At 35.3% G+C, this 15,736-nt stretch overlaps 2 long non-coding RNA genes and 1 pseudogene across 2 annotated transcripts; 1 reads left to right on the forward strand and 2 right to left on the reverse strand.

The window, feature by feature from the left end:
- Nucleotides 1-1,480: 1,480 nt before the first annotated feature.
- LOC115982564 lies at nt 1,481-3,653 on the reverse strand (annotated as a pseudogene).
- An 820-nt stretch (nt 3,654-4,473) lies between these two features.
- LOC115979541 lies at nt 4,474-6,275 on the forward strand. The gene is made up of 3 exons (XR_004089080.1): nt 4,474-4,633; nt 4,728-4,781; nt 6,205-6,275. It is a non-coding gene; the product is annotated as an uncharacterized LOC115979541 (long non-coding RNA).
- Nucleotides 6,276-7,260: 985 nt separating this feature from the next.
- LOC115979475 lies at nt 7,261-8,628 on the reverse strand. The gene is made up of 3 exons (XR_004089065.1): nt 8,489-8,628; nt 8,220-8,305; nt 7,261-7,396 (listed from the first exon to the last, which is right to left on the reverse strand). It is a non-coding gene; the product is annotated as an uncharacterized LOC115979475 (long non-coding RNA).
- Between the last annotated feature and the right edge of the window lie 7,108 nt (nt 8,629-15,736).

The following is a 15,736-nucleotide window of genomic DNA, read 5'->3' on the forward strand; positions in this document are numbered from 1 at the left end:
TCCAGCTTTGTGTCGGTAATGAGTTTTGGCTTTGTATCAATAGATTAGTTTTGGCTTTGTGTCGGCAATGAGTTCCGACTTTGTATCAACAGATTATTTCCGGTTTTGTGTCGGTAGTTGTTGTGTGGCTTTGGGATGGATTTACAGTTTTGGAACAGTGTTAATAGTGCTCACCATAAATAGTATGTAGTTTCATATTGAGATATTTTGAGAAATATATAATTATATAGTTTCACGTTGAGATATTTCAAAAAAGCTTTGTGCAATGTTGTTTCAATCATTCTTGTCATGTCATTACTGATATTGATTTTTTAGAAATCAAATGGAAATTCCCAAACTGTAATATGTTTTGTAAAATGCTCATTATCATGAGACTTGTATTTTCCCCACTCCTATTAAGTATGCTACTTACTGGGCTATAGCTCATCCTACTCTTTCACAGTCTTACAAATTAATTAGATACACCTCAGGAATTGAGCTTGTTTTATTGGTGGTGATTAGAGTTTTATGTTGAATTAGGAGACTTACTTTATTAATGGTTGGTGATTCGATCTAACTGTTTTTAAGGAAGTGGTAGTTAATTCTATTAGAGGTTGAGCTCTCTTGAGGTTTGTTAGCCTAAGAATTTTGTTGAGGTTGCATATTTTGAGAACATTGGAGTTTTATGTTAAATCTTTTGGTGTTTGGAATATTCATGTAAATTTTTGAGGCATATGATTTGTAGTTCGTATTGTTGGTATATGTGTTATAGAGATTATTATATTGTGGAGAGATCAATATGTTTATTTATTTTATCATATGGAAAAAGAAAAAGAAAATCCCCCACTGTTTCTCTTGAAGGTTTGGTTTCGCATGCTTTGAACCCTTTTGGGTTTGGGGCATGACACAAGCTCAATTGGATTTAAGTGTTGGCTTAAGATTAATTCAACATCAATATGTTTCTTAGCAAACGACCCCAGTTTTTGTCCAAAGGTTAATTTAACATCAACAATATTTGGGATTTGGGAAAGTCAGATTATGAAGTGTTGGCCCATTCCAACTGTCCAGTTCTGCTTCCTTTGCTGAAAGGTTAATTTAGCATCATTATTTTGTGTTGAACATGATCTTTGGCTGCCTTTTCGGTATAAATGTTTCAACAAACAACTATATTATTGGGTGCTAAATTAAAAAATAAAGCTGCTTCCCAGGCACAAGTCTTTGGATGCAACCATAGGTAACATCAATTGGCAGCATTCTTGGCCTTTTTCCTCATCAGAGAGCTGCTACACCTGATATCATGCTTAACAGGTTTTATACTGTTAAAATTGCTTGGTATGGTATTTATCCCAAATGATTAAGATTGATCCAAGATTGTTAAAAAGATAGGATTCTAATCCATTAAGTATGTATGACTCAAGATAAGCAAAACACAAATTAAAAAGAAAAAAGAAAGGCAAAACTATTTTTTTATTATTAAAAGATAGAAAGCAAGGCAAAACTGTGTTAAACATGAAAATGAAAAAACAATGTACTCAAACAATGCCTAAACTTGAAGTTTTTCACTATTTGCTTTATTAAAATTTTGCTAGATGGAGAGTAAAAGACATGAAGATCATCAATCTAAAACAGCAAGTTTCTGATACTCTTCGCCAGAGATAGCAGCTTCCATGATAGCAACCGGGTTGATAGCCCCATCATTATCTAAGAACAACTTCATCAAATTTTTTGAATACCCACTCGCCAATGCAACCCCTTTCTGCGTCCCGGGCACTGGAGTGGCACGCGAATCCCTCAAATTCCAAAACTCAATCTCCGGTATTGCAGACCCGTACCCTTTCTCCCTAAACTTCCTCTGTATCGCTTCATAGTCAGTCTCCCACCTATTTGCCGATGCTTGATCGAACTCCATGTCACTAAACACAAACACCCTCTTTATCATCTGATCCTCCTTCAAGTTCCCATTCACAGCCACTTCCAAAATAAGATCAAACACCTTCTGAAAGTCCGTGTTCATTCCCCACTCCATTCTCCTCACGAATCTTGTCTTCGATACAAGATCATTGCCTTGAATCAAATAAAGCTTAGGTTTTTTACTAAACGTAATAAGCTTCCCTTTCCACGGCTCTTCACTAAGTTCCGAAACCAACACTCCCAATGCAACAGAAACTTCCATAGGCTCCCCACGCATACTTCCAGAGACATCACAAATGGCAAGGCAATTCTTCAACTTCCCCTTCTTTAACAAATCATCCACCATTCTCTTCCATTGTAGCTCTGCCACTTGCCTACCATCGTTGTCATTCAAAGACTTTATTATCTCATGTGGAAGCAACGCCCCAGCTGCGATTGTCGATTTCCCAGCCTTCACATCTTCCAAATAGCCCTCAAATCGATCTTTATCATGCTTCAAGAACTTCTCTTTATAAAACTTCATAGCCACAGAAGCCACCCTATTGTACTTTATTTCACCCCATCTATTTGCACCAATATAAACCTCAGGCAACTCCAAAACCTTTCTTTAAGGCACTAACACTTGCTTTCTCAACCTATCTCGAACTCTATATGCATAACGAGCCTCTTCCACACCTTGGTATTCGACATAAGACTCTCGCGGAAAAACCCTCCTCGCAATGCTTTCGCAAAGCAAAGTCGATCTATCAAACGACGAATCAATCGAAGGACACCACTTCGCCGCTAAGCTAATCTTTCTATTCTCCCCAGCGTTCAAGAATTCAACGTCAGCCTTCAAAGACTTGGCGAAAAACTCCGAAACACGGTCGTATAAGAACCTAAAATCAGGGTCATGCTTGTATCTTTCTAAAACTTTCTTGGCCATAGCCACGTGTTTGGATTTCCTCTCTTCACTTGCTTTCATCTTTGCAAACCGAGCTCTCTCCATGTCATTCAAGACCTTAATCTCTCTGGCCAGGGTTTTTATATTCCTCGAATATTTTTTACTCCTCGAAATTGTTTTACTACTTCCACGCCTCAAACTCAGTCCTCTACTAACAACACCACCCGTTTTCTTGCCTTTTCTTTGTTTCCACTCCGCCTTTTGATTCTTCCGCACTTCAGAACCTTCAAGAAGCCTATACAAAATCTCAGGCAAGTCTTTTATGTAACCAAAATCAGCAAGAGACCCAATATTACACGCTAATGTTTTGGGGTGGTGTTTATGTAGCCAAAACGCCGCTGTATAAAACCCTTCTTTATCAGTCTTGCCAGTGCCACGTACTCCTCTGAGATTACAGATGAGTTTGAGCGTGGTCAAGGGGTTGTGGGCCCAAGCCAATTGGAGTCTCTGGGTCAAAGATACGGGTGGGGTATCGGGCACGACATGGAAGAAGAAATCTAGGCATGGGTTGCCAGAAGTGAGAAAGGTTGGCGAGTAGTTCTCTGTGTAACCCATTTGCGGTTTAAAGGTAACGGTGTTGTTGAAGTTGTTGATCATGAGGTCCATGAAAGGATCATTGACTATAGGTTCGGATTGGGATTGAGATTGGTTTTTGGTGTCTTTGTACAGCTCTGGGGGACCAAGAAAGGCCATTTCTGATCTGATCTTGATTTTGATGGAGGAAGACTCAAGAGTTAGAAGTTAGAACAGAGGCAAAAAATAAGAGATGTTTGGATATGAATCTAATAAAACTGCGGTGAGGCTTTTGGTTCTATGGTTTTGGTTCTGCGTTTTACTTGTATTTGGATAGAACTTATTTGGTTGAAATTAAAAATTGAAAATATTGAAGGAAAATAATTTTTAAATATGTGAATAGTATTGTAAAACTTATTTTTAATAAAAAAATTGTTAAAAAGTGATATTGATGAGTCTCATATACTATTCACATATTCACAAAATTGATAAAAGTAAAAAAATAGAAAAAATATGATTACTGTTTATAAACAGTAACAGCCGTCCCTGCCACAGCTGACAAAAATTAAAAAAAAAAAAACAAACGCAATACAAAATGCAGACGTAAGATTTAGAGTAACGTGAATCTTGGGTACCAACGTTTAGAGTAACGTGCATAACTTTGCTACGTTCACTGAATCTTGGGTACCACGTTTGGATCCGGATCCTCTCCATTTCCCTTTGAAATGGAGAGGCTCCAGTTCACGGACAGGATCACTTTTACATTATATCAAGGGCAAAAAATGTGCCACGTCATAATTTAACCCACTTAACCCAAACCACACTTAACTACACTTAAACTAGAGGCTGTTTAACTCAACCGGACAAACCACAGTTTCTCTCTCACCAAACCATCTGAACATTGCAAATTCAAACTCTCTTTCTCACTCTCTTCTCCAAGGTTCTCTCTAGCCCCGCCGTCACGGTGCCTCCTCGCTCAGTTCCTCACTCACCACACAGATTGAAATCCCTAACCCACGAACTCAGCTCCTCGCTCACCTCACACGGCCTCTCACATTCACACACACAACCCCGCCAGCGCCGACGAGCAGAGCCGAGCCCAGCGCCGACGTGCCAAGTCGAGCCCAGCCATCGACTCCTCTCCTCCCATACCCATCGGCTCTCTCTACCGTGGACCCATACCCATCGGCTCTCTCTCCCTCACCACAAGATCCTTTCTCCCTCTCTCCCTTTGCCACCCCCATACCCATTCATTTTTTCTCACCATACCCATTCCGATTTTGCTTGGTAAGTTATTTATTTGATTTTTTGTTTTGATTATTGTGAAATTTTGGGTTTGGATTTGGATACTTAACATTTAGGTTATTTATTTAATTTTCAGTTTTGATTTTAGCCCAGCATCATCAAATTGCTCCGCTGGAACAGCCACTGCCTCGTAAGTTTCTCTCTCTGTTTTTTTTTTTTTTTTTTTTTTTTTTTTTTAATTGATAAGCTCTGTTTGGTTGTTGGAAAAATGAAGGGAAAAAAAAACTATGATACCTGCTATTTCTTGATTGATTTGTTGGTGCTGAATTTGGTTTTTATTTTTTATTTTTTATTGAATGGTTTCTTGTTGTGTGTGTGTGTGTGTGTGTGTGTGTGTGTGTGTGTGTGTGTTTTAAAGCTTTTGGTTTTAATCTTGGTGGGGTGTTTCAGATTTTTGGGGGATTTATGGATTTTTTTTATCTGAATTTGTTATTAAAGCAAAATCGGATTTATGGGTTATATTTTTGATACCACACCCAAGTTTCTTCCTACTCTTTTAGTGTCTCAGAAACAAAGTTCAACAATCCCAGAAACGTTACAGAATATTTTAACCCACAAAAGAAAAATGAAAAACACAATCTTCTTGCTAATAAAAACAATGGGCTCCCATTCAAGAACTCTAAAGGAAACGAGAATCACAAATTCACAGTTTAGCTACACAAAAATTTGTCAAAAGCTGTATTGAAATTTGAAGAAAAGGGTTTACTTTATTTTATTTTTTTTACACAGTGATAGTGAGGAATTATATGAGTAAACGGTTTGATAAATGTGATTTAGGAAATTTTAGTTCCTATAGCATATCAATCAAATGGTGTATGGGAAATGAAAGTAAAATAGGGAAAACTAAAATAAAAGGTGTATGAGAAATGAAAGTAAAATAGGGAAAACTAAAATAAAATGAAAATAGGAAGAGACAGAGACAAAGTCAGAGACAGTGCATTCATGCTTGCTTACTAGATAAAAGGATGAGTGAAGAAATAATTATTGCAAAATACTCCATATGCTTTGCATAAGTTAAGAAAAAAGGCGTGACACATAAAAGAAAGGCATGAGTGATTTTTTAAGCACCTAGGACGATTAGCCTTGTATTATTATGAAAAATAATTACAGGGGAGGAAGTATCATCAATGTTTATGCATATACTAGGGAAAACTCTCCTTTTATCTGCCTCATCTTCCAATTTGTTATGTTATCATAACTTTTCATTTAGTTTGCGTCTCAATCTGATTTTTAATCAATTAAGGGGTAAAGAGAAAGGAAAAATTTGACAATTTTATCTAGTAAGCAAGCATGAATGCACTAATTCACCTTACAAGCTTAGAGCATTGTCAGTTATAAGGTCAATTATATTGGCTTGAGGATGCATACACTCAGATGTAAGATATTGTGAATGTTCAATTTGGCTTTCAATCTGTTGTTAACTATTTTCTTTCTTTTACCCCCTTAAAACATGGTATTGGGTTGTGAGCAATCATCAAAATACAAGCTGTTTGTTTTACTTAATTATTATAGCTCAACCAGTTGGGAATAATGGGGAAGTTTATAATGTGCAGGATTGGCATTTTTTGGATATTGCCTGTAGGTTTCATCAATCTTTGGTATACTTTCTGCGCTATTTTGAATCATCAATTACTTGAGGGGAAAGACTGTCAAAGTGTCAGGTATTCTATGGGACTGCATTTCATGTGTCGTGAAACTTCAGATTCTAGAGTTTTGATATCAAAAGGACTTATATAATGAAGAGACATCATACTAGGAAAGGGTGGGGCAAGTTGAATATCATGAGACAATTAAAGTGATCAAGCTGTGAGTCTTTGACTGAAAATTGCAGACTATGGCAGGAATGTGTAGTCAAGAAGTAGGAGACACTTGTAGTGCAAAATTATCATTATATTATGACCTTTGTAATCAAGTGTATATTTCAATAGAACTCTTGTTATATATGTCTATGTTTCTATCTCTTTTTTTTTTTTTTGAAAGTGGGCTTGATTTTCATTAAAACCAGAAAGAGAGTTACAGTCATACAAGGATCTGCAGAAGTAGAACCAAAAAGACTAAGCACTACAATACATCTGATTGGATAAACAAAGAAATAAAAGGAGTAACACCCTTCCATAGTCGGGAGCTTTCTGTCCTGCGAGGATGTTGGGCTAACTCGTGTGCACCTTGATTGAAGTCTCTATATATGTTTCTATCTCTTATACTATTACTCTACAAGATATGGAATTACCCTTACGAAGAAATGAAAAATTTGCCGAAATATAGACTTAAAAATGGCCCAGCCATCCTCAAACGATACTACTAAGAAATTACACAGAAAATAGAAATTCATTAAACGTATTTTCATAATGTTAATAATATATCACATATATGATCACTGTTCAACTAAACAAATATTCAAACATGCACACACAAAACCAACATCTTTAAGTATCTTCTAAGCCAATTACAAAAAATATCAAAAATTTGCTACAAACTTCGCAAATAAATGTCTAAGTTGCCCTACAAGCTAGATTATATCAAATCTCAATCAATAGTTAAACTGAAAATTAGCGAATTTTGCATTGCTAACTTCAAGATACATTTTTTTTCAATCAGTCATGGATACTTTGAAACCTTTTCTTCAAAACAAATGGGCAAAAATTAGTGCATGGAACTTCGCATAAAGCTTGCACTTGATTTCTTGAACAACACTTGTACCCGTCTTTAGACCTTTTTCAAGGTTAGGTTGCTCCAACTCATTTTCTACAAAAAGAAAAATCAAATGCATAATGTACATCAGAAAGGGAAAAAAATCCACAAAGAAAAATTTCTTAAAATTCCATACCATCAAGTCAAAAGCTCTACATTTTTTTAGCAAATACACTGACAAACTTCAAGTGGTCCATATACTTAGTCATGAAACTGAACTAACATAAGAACAAAAGCATTATCTTCTATTAAACATACCTTCTATTTGAAAAACTGAACCAACATAAGAAAAGCAATATCTTCTATCAAACATACCTTCTATTTGAAAGGGAATTGGGTAAGAAGCTAAGCAAAATTCCAAGCACTTTTGTGTAAAAAGAACATGAGTTCAAAAAGGCTTGTTCCTACATGCACATTGCATCAAGCCTGAGCCTTGAGGTCCAATAAAAGTTTTTAAAATTATAGTATTTATTGAAACTAACAAAATGAAAAAGGCCATTTAATAATAAAAATTTAGATGACACATATTTCTGCTTTTATATGCAGTAAGCCAAATGTTCAATGTTTCAAACCCCCTTCACACAAGCATTTTGACCTATCAACTCAAAAGCCCATTTAGTAAGACCCCATGCCATAAACATACGGATTGCATAATTTTTAATTATCAGATAAGCTCTTTCCCATAATTTCTTAAAAGAAAAGTAATACTAGAATTTAATAGATTCTTCAAAATTATAGCAACATAATAAGTTTCTGAATGGATTAACTACTATATGAAATCTAGATCACATAAGTTAAGAATGAAAACTACTTAAAGTACATGCCATCACCAGAAGTATCTACGTGTTACAGATGACAAAATTGCAAGAGATGTAACCTTGCAAATGGTTCCTTTGAATCAGCAGTCTGCAATGTTCCTCTTGAAAGCACAAGAGGCTTAGCATCAACAATTTCTGAATCACTCTGAGATTCTCAATTGTGCATAAAAAAATAAATAAATTATCTACATATTACACCACAAAATCCAAACCCAAATTTCACAAAAATCAAAACTGAAAATTAAATAAATAAACTAAATGTTAAGTATCCAAATCCAAACCCAAAATTTCACAATAATCAAAACAAAAAATCAAATAAATAACTTACCAAGCAAAATCGGAATGGGTATGGTGAGGAAAAATGAATGGGTATGGGGGTGGCAAGGGGAGAGAGGGAGAAAGGATCTTGTGGTGAGGGAGAGAGAGCCGATGGGTATGGGTCCACGGTAGAGAAAGCCGATGGGTGTGGGAGGAGAGGAGTCGATGGCTGGGCTCGACTCGGCACGTTGGCGCTGGGCTCGGCTCTGCTCGTCGGCACTGGCGGGGTTGTGTGTGTGAATGTGAGAGGCCGTGTGAGGTGAGCGAAGAGCTGAGTTCGTGGGTTAGGGATTTCAATCTGTGTGGTGAGCGAGGAGGCACCGTGACGGCGGGGCTAGAGAGAACCTTGGAGAAGAGAGTGAGAAAGAGAGTTTGAATTTGCAATGTTCAGATGGTTTGGTGAGAGAGAAACTGTGGTTTGTCCAGTTGAGTTAAACAGTCTCTAGTTTAAGTGTAGTTAAGTGTGGTTTGGGTTAAGTGAGTTAAATTATGACGTGGCATATTTTTGGCCCTTGATATAATGCAAAAGTGATCCTGTCCGTGAACTAGAGCCTCTCCATTTCAAAGGGAAATGGAGAGGATCCGGATCCCGTTTGGATCCACCACGTTTAGAGTAACGTGCATAACTCATACTTTGTACAATTGTCCTATCTGGCACCTAGGAAAATGTGTTCCAAATTTAGCTTAGACTACTTGTGCACCAAGCCCCATTTGCTTGAAGTTATTATTATTATTTTAATTTTTAATTATATATATATATATATAATTATTTTTTAAATTTTTAATTATATATATATATATATATATTTGAAACCGATTTATTTACTTAGAGCATTTTTATCAGCTATTTCATAGAAAATGTCATTTTAACACACTAAAAGTCTACTTTATTATTTGGGTAAATTACAAAGTTAGTTCCTATTCTTTACACCATATTTCAATTTGGTCCTTAACCTTTCGATTGTGTCAATTTGGTCCTTAAATTTTTCAATGTCATGTCAAATTAATCCCGATCATTATCTCATAGATAAAAAAAACTGATGTGTCAAGCATAATAATAAAAAATTATTTTTTATACTACGTCAACTGCTATTTGAAATGCCATATCAGCATAACCTTAAAAAAAAATTGTGACTAACCTCACGTCCAAAATTAAATGATAATTAAAAATTTATTTAACATTTAAACATATCACATCAGTATTTAAATGAAAAAAAAATTCAAATAACCAAAATTTTCATATTCTTTATACTTTCTTTTAATTTTTCCTGCACTTTCCTGATAATCAAACATGTCTACGTTAAAAAAAAAAATCTAAAAGAAAAACTACAGAAAGAAAACCTATATGAAAACGTCAGCAAAAGCTTGGAGCTTGAACCTAAATCAAAGAAAGAAAAAAACCTATTCTTCAAAGATCACCCAGCCAACACATTAGCTTCCCTACAAACCTAGTTGAAAATACATACACCGAAAGCCTCTGCTAGATTACAAACTATAGCTCTAGCTTGAATTCCTCAATGAACAACTCTGACCCAGCCCCTAAATAGCCTCTATGCAAGCTTTAGAATCACTTTCAACAATTACTCTCGCTAAGTTCTGGGCTAGAAATCGACCCAAACCCAAATCGCTCTTTCTTTCTCTATCACTCTAAAATCGACCCAAACCCAGATCTGCTGCCACCACATTCCAAGACGTTTTAGATCTCCCATGGCGGACTCGTTGAAGACCGACACATATGGAATGCTCGATTTCAGCTTGGACTATGATTGAGTTGTAACTTGTTTGTTTTGGATTTTTTTTTGAAGAATCTTAATCTTCCTTGAAACTTGCTGGGTTTAGGGGTTTCAACCACCAAATGTGTTACTCAAAATGGGTTGTAGTTGGTTTGAGGAGATTGGGTTGGCTATATGGATTTGATTGGGTTTCAATCACATAAATTGGTGTTTTCATTTCAAATCAATCTAAGATCTTTCGTTTTTTTATTTTATTTTATTTTAGAGTAGTGGGTTTGATTATGAATGTGAATGTTTGAATATGTTTTCATTTCAATATGTGAAGGTTATATTTAAATCAACTGAATCGAAATTTGAAAGGGTTGATTTTTGTAGGATTTGATTTCGGAGTGTGTTTGGATGCCAAGAAATATTGAAAGGAAAAAAAACGCAGATTAATATTTTCTTTCTTTTTCTTTATAAATTGATGAAGGAAGATTAATATTTTATTTAATTATAATGCTAATGTGGCAATCCAGATGGAAGTCTATGTGGCAAAAAAATCATTTTTTATTTTGGCTGTTAGTCACGTCAGCATTTTCCATCCATCATTTAATAGTAAGGGCCATTTTGACACAGTACCAAAAGGTTAAGAACTAAATTGACACAATTAAAAGGTTAGAGACCAAATTGAAATATAGTGTAAAGAATAAGGATTAATTTTATAATTTACCTTTATTATTTTATCACATCATTTTATAATATCTCATTCATCAAATGTTTTATCCTTCAATTCTATACATTAAAATAATATATTAACTTCTCTCTATCATCATCATCATCATCATCAACAACAACAACAGCACAACCACCACTGCCGCAACACCACCAACAACGACTGCCGCAACAACACCGACAACCACCACCCACCCACAATCACTTGAAACCCACAACTGAAGAAGAAAAAAAAAAAAAAAAAGGAAGCCCAAACTTACATGCGATCGTGAGGCTAAACTCCACAGCAATGGCCGATCTTAATGACAACGGTCTAAGCAGAGAAAAAAGAAGAAAGAGAGAGAGTGATTAGAAAAAGAAAAGAAAAGAGAGAGACAGAGAAGCGTAGAGAAAGTGATAGAAAAAAGAAAAAGGAAAAAAAGAGAGAAAAAGAAAAAAAAAAAGAATAAACAAAGAGGTGAAGCTTCTGGAGAAAGAAGAAGAAAAGAGGAAAAGAGAGTGACAGAGATGAAGGAATGGTGGAGAAAGAAAGAAGAAAAAGAAAAAGAAAGAGAGAGAAGAGAGAAAATCATAAGAAAGAAGAAAAAGAAAAAGAAAGAGAGAGAAAAGAGAAAGTCATAAAGGATGAAAGAGAAAATGAATAAAAAACTATATTTTTTTTTGCATTTTAATTCGTACCGTTCCAATGGAATGGTACTGTTTACCTGTAGTAAAAATTATGGAATTTGGAACATCTCATGAGTGAGATTTTTTGGTATTTGGTGTGTCAAATGCCAATATTTGACATTTGATACACCTGATGAGAATGCTCTTACTAGTTGTAATACACCGAATAAGTAGAAAATATTAAATGAAGAGGATAAAATATAGCCTGACGGGCCTGTTGTAATGGGCCTGACGAATCTGATTCTTTGGGCCGATATTGAGCTGGTCCAACACTCGTTAAAGCCCATCGCTGATGGATACAGTAAGGGCCCTTGATCTAAGGTCTCTGTTGCTTGCTTCAGAATCACCCTAGAATCTAAAAATGGAAATCCTAGCACAAGGTGGATTCTAGAAGGTACGCACACTAAAAGAAGGTCTCCTTCGCAAGGAAAGACCTTGCCCACCACGCTCGGAAATATTCAAGTAGAGTTTTATAAGGAAAAGACTTCCACACCAAGGAGGAGTAGCCGATCATCTACTAATATAAAAACCCCAAAACCCTCGCAGAAAATGTATGCATAATTTACCCTCTCTAGCACTCTAGAGTTGTGAGAATAATTTTAACTTGACCTTCGGAGGGTATTTGGCCGGCACCACACTGGTGCTCTCTAAGGTCTTCTGTTATTTTGTTGTGCAGGTTCACTTTGAGTTGCGAGTGCTGTGTGACCTATTGGTGATATTTTTGACATCATCATTAAATATTTTCACATGTTTTTAAAACAATATAAACACTGTAAGCCAAAAATGCACCAGATAGGTAGTAAGTGTTAAATATTTTCACATGTTTTTAAAACAATATAAACAAAAATATAATCAAAATGGAAAATACTATTACACAATTGCAGTTAAAAGTAATGTGTGTGCATGGTGTGTGTAGTAGTGTATATGTAATAACCATTGCACTAATCAAAATTCAACCAAAACTAATAATAAATAACAAAACATTCACATGGTGGAATTTTGAAAAGATTTGGCTTCATATTTGTTTGAATGTTTGAGAGAGATTAAAAACTTCTTATTGAAAGAAACTTATTTATAAGCCAAGCATTAAAAGGATCAATTGAGCCACAGATATCAAATATAAGGGAACATAGAGAGACATAAAAATGAAAAAGTCAGTGATCAATAAACTGTAAATTTTTCAAAAAATCTTATCATAAGATAAAGAAGAAAAAGTTACTTTCCCTATGCCTCCTATGGAGTAGAATTTCCAATCCACAGTTTTCCAGGTCGTGAAAGTAGAGGACACATCCTACTACTTACCTTCCTTTATTATTTTTATATATTATGGTTAAATTACAATAACCTTAAACGTAATTTTGGAAAATATTAGAAACCACCTCCTATTTACAAATGACACTCCATCCCTTACTTATGGCCATTTATGTTCCTTACAAATTGTGGGTTTCAGTTAACATAATTGGTAAAGTTTCTGATAATTGAATAAGAGACCTGGAGTTCAATCTCTGTTTACATTAAAAACCAGTTGCTATTATTAGGAGCGGATGTCATAGGTTGAAACTCTCTAAAAAAAAAATTCCTTACAAATTAAATCAAAATACATGTTTTTCAAATTAAATTTTCAGCAAAATAACCTCAAACAATGGTAAATTTCTTTTTCTTTTTTTTAGAATCATCAATACTTACTAACTAGATTGATTATATGATAATAAAGTTTTAATAATAACTACACAGATAAGCGTTTTTATTATTATTATTATTTATAAATAGAAATAAAAAGAAAAAGAATGAGTTTATGAAAATTCCACAAATTTCACAAACCTTGAGAGAAGGTTAGAATAATTTTCCGTTTTCATTTTTAAGCCAAATGGAGAAGGTGATAATTATGCTTGGAAAGGATGTTAATGAAGGAAAAAAGTGTGCCCGTAAGAAATATCCAAATATTATACTTTTTCTTTTTCTTTTGGAAAAGTCGTATTAGAAATAGATCAAAATATTATACATTTTTTCTTTTGGAAAAGTCGTATTAGAAATATATTTGATTTGGGACATTTCAACATAACTATTCTACATGGTGTACATGCACGATGACCATTTAGCAAGGAACCTTCTCAAGAGTCAAGAAATGTGATTAAATGGTTGTTAGATATATATGTTAATAATTGTTGTAAAAGATAATTAGAAATGTGATTAATTATTTGGGAAAATTACACTTTATCACCGTAAACTATACCCTATATTACACTTTGTACCTTTAAATTTTCAAAGGCATGTTTTGTACCCTAAATTATGACCCTTGTTACACTTTGCACACCAACGTTAAGTTTTCTGTTATGTTGGATGGACATTTCAAACATGTGACTCGAACATGAGTTTTGCTTAAGTGGCACAAAGTAAAAAGACCAAATGACCCCTCTTCCTAATCATGAATAAAAATGGAAAAAAGAAAAAAGAAGCTAAGGGGGTGTTTGGATTTCTGATTTCCATAACTCATATCTCTGTTTTCAAAAATGGTGGGACCAATGATGAAAACAAGTTATGAAGCTTGTTTGGATTTTGTTTTCAGTTGTTTCCAATTTTTGTTTCCATCACTCAATTCTCTAATTTTTGAGTGATGAGTTATGGAAACTGAAAACACATTTTAGCTGTTTTCAGCTTCCATAACTCTGTTTTCAATGAAAATTTTGTAATTAAACCCACAACCTGGGTCCCACAGTCAGAGCAAAGTCACACTGGGCGTTGCTTTTGACAAACTGCTCCTTAGTCTTCACACCAAAAATCAACCCACACAAAAATATCCCACATCCAACCTCAGAGCTCCTCTCACACACACCCTCAGCCCAACCCCACCTCAGCCAACCCATGTTGGCCCGAGCTCAGACCGACGAATGTGATGCCTAGAAAACCCAGATTTTTTTTATAATCTTTCAAGTCCCAGAAAACCTAGATTTAGCACCAAATAAAAACATACAAAACCCTCTAAATTAAACTTAGAAATCTAAACATATGAAGTTCAAGATCAACTCAAAATTTAACATCAAAATCCATAATCAATATAAAAACATGATTTTTACTGGGTTTAGGGATATAGATCTGGAAAAAAAAAAAAGCTGTAGAAGAAGAACCCAAAAACCCACAGATCTCGTCTTTTCCCCACCATGCCGGCAGCTTTGAGCTCACCATCGGAGCAAACAGAGACCAAGCTGAAGAAGCAGAAGCCGTAGAAGATGAAGACAAAGAAGAAGCAGCTTTGATAAGCCAACAAGATCAACGCTTCCCACCCCGCAACATTTGGAATGAGTGACCGTTCACAGAGAGTCTTTTCTCCTTTGTGCCCCAGTCCAATACACACACACTTCAACATCATACCCTCTCGGTGCGGCAAAAAGAAGCCCGCATCATAGAGCTCATCATAAAGAAGAAGCAGCAGCTGAGCTAGACGGTGATGATTGTGTCGGCGGCTTCACTGGGTTTGTTGAGGGTTATGGGAGAATATGTGGGCTGAAGGGGAAAAATAAAGGGGAAAAATATGTGGGCTAAAGGGCTGAAATGAATATATGTACGCGGGTAGGATAACCGTGGCTTGACATTGTGCTCAGGCGTGGGTCCCATAAAAAAGTAGAAAAATTGAGTGATGAAAAATTGAGTGAAGTGTGCCAAACGGGATATAGGAAATTGGGGTATTTTAAGTGATGAGTGATGAGTGATGGAAATTGAGTGATGAGTGATGAGTGATGAGTGACGGAAATTGAGTGAGGAGTGATGAGTGATAAAAAAAAAAAAATCCAAACAAGGCCTAAATACTCAAAATAAAATCATCTAGTACACCACCTCCCTTCACTAACAGGTTGATAAGTTTCAGTCGGTTCTGTTGCTCCTGCATGTGCTTCAGTTTCTCTTCTCTTCTGCACAAGCTTGACTCTTTTTGGATTCTGTGTCTGTGTGTCGTTAGATCCCATAGCTTAATGGATTGAATTAGCATTAGGCCCACCAATTTTGCAAACCACATCTTTCATTCGTATTTCAACATATTAGACTTCCACATATTTTTTGCTTTCTGTGTGCAAGTTTTTCCTTCAAAATATTTGAAGAAAAAATATATCAATATAGAATTTAATAACATCTGATAATATGGATTTTAGAAA

Source organism: Quercus lobata, chromosome 3 (assembly GCF_001633185.2).
Source record: "Quercus lobata isolate SW786 chromosome 3, ValleyOak3.0 Primary Assembly, whole genome shotgun sequence".
NCBI lineage: Eukaryota > Viridiplantae > Streptophyta > Magnoliopsida > Fagales > Fagaceae > Quercus > Quercus lobata.